The sequence below is a fragment of the Anoplophora glabripennis genome, unplaced genomic scaffold (genome assembly GCF_000390285.2).
Source record: "Anoplophora glabripennis isolate ALB-LARVAE unplaced genomic scaffold, Agla_2.0 scaffold361, whole genome shotgun sequence".
NCBI lineage: Eukaryota > Metazoa > Arthropoda > Insecta > Coleoptera > Cerambycidae > Anoplophora > Anoplophora glabripennis.
In genome coordinates, this window is record NW_019416544.1 from 281,578 (window position 1) to 283,574 (window position 1,997).

The window sequence follows — 1,997 nt, forward strand, 5'->3', positions numbered from 1 at the left end:
CTTAGATCATTCTTAACTGTTTGTTCTGTTTAGTTACATAGCAAAGAGGTCTTCAGCAAGAGCAAAGAGGTCAGAGGTCTTCTTAAGTAACAAACAAAAAACTGTGTCGATGTTGACGAGACAAATTAGTTCTGAAAATTGATCATCGTGGGTATAGAAAAAAATCTTTAGTTTTACTATAAGTTAAAACTATTTTTTCATTTCATTTGATGAAAAATATTATCATTAAATTTAGAAGTTGTTAGAGAAATTTTAAATGTTCTAGAATATTAGGAATTCCTAAGAAACGAATATACAGGGTTACAACTTTTCAATTGTCCTACACAGATATCTTATTTTAAGAGTTACAGAATTGGTGAAATGGGCAAAAATGTGCAGAATTTTATGGAAATCACAAATTTGTTTTTAAATTTAGAAAATTCCGAGTAGTTGAAAGTGAAGATACTCGAATAAAGCCGATTTTATGCTATTTCTTCCGAACATTTGCGATAAAATTTAAATTTACCATGTATTACTTTATCTATGTTGTTTTGTTCGTTGCTCTTATTATTGTTATATAAATGAAAGTTGCTGTTTTATGCTGGTGCCACACTCACGTCTAATGACGTCGTTAATTACAAAAACAGAAACTACCACTCAGCACACATCTTTAGAGAGCAAAAATCGATTGTCAAAGATGAACATATTCCCTATAGCCAGTAAACAATTAGTAATAAAATAATCAAAATAAAACCTAAAAATGATATGTCTGAATGTAATTATAATTAATATCTTTAATAAATCTTTAATAAATATATTTTTATGGTAGCGGTTTTTACTTGTTCATCTTTGTCAATGGTGATAGGACAGCAAGAATACAGGATGTTTCTTTGAATAATTGCATTGTTTAACAGTTTCAATATATCAGGTGAGTGTGTTTTTATTAATTATATTTAGACATATAAATTTTAGTTTTTATTTCGGATAATTACTCGTATTATTTAAAACTTTCTATTTATTGAGTCGTTTACCGCATAGACACCTGATATCGAAGAACATTATTTGAATTTGTTTGAATTAGCTTAATACCTCAGACAATATAGCTTATCGCTTAAGCTATATTATCTGTGTTAATACTTTCAAAAAACAGTAAGAAAAAAGATGATTTTATAATCTGGAATATTCCTGTGATTTACGTATTTCAAATGAATTGGGTATAGAGACTATGAAATATGTTTCATCTACAAGGAAGTAAATTTCCTTCATATTCTATAATCAAACTTGTTTTTGTCGGGGCAAGCGCATAACCATCAGGCCGCTGTGTAGTACACTTAGTGGTCGAGACCATTTTCAGAGAGCGCTTGGGCGAATTAGTTGGCACCAATTTGTGGAAACAATAAGGATTGCACTGTTTTCAAACTTGCGGAAAAGGATTAGGAGGAGCATACTACGATTGTTAGTTAACTTGGCTAACAATCTTATATTATCCTGTTTGTTGCTGTACGAGAGGGGATTTGGAGCTCTGGCAAATGCGTATATATAGGCGCAACGGGCATTCTGGTAGTTTAAAAGCGCTTGGTTTATGTTTATTGAAACTGTTAGTTCAGGGGACTGGAGACAAAAAAATTGTAAATTACCCCCCTCCTTATATGAGCGGAATGTCCTAGGTTTTGAGTACAATTTCTTATCTTCGTATATTTTGTAACCCATTTGTAGTAACTAAGTCAAAATGCGATAATATATTAATTATTACTCTAAACATACCCGTAAATTCTAGTAAAATATACAGGGTGATTCAGAACTTATCCAAAAAAAAATTCTGAATGTACAAGGGACTCTTACAAATACAATTTTGTAAAGAAAAAATCAAAAAGGGCAGTTCGAAAATGATTTAAAAATATATATCTGCACGGCACTGGAAACTGGTCCACTGTAAAACCTGACCTCGCATAATGCTACTGGCATGGCGGTGTGATAAAAACGAACAAAAATTTTAGCAAGGAAAGAAATAAATAGAA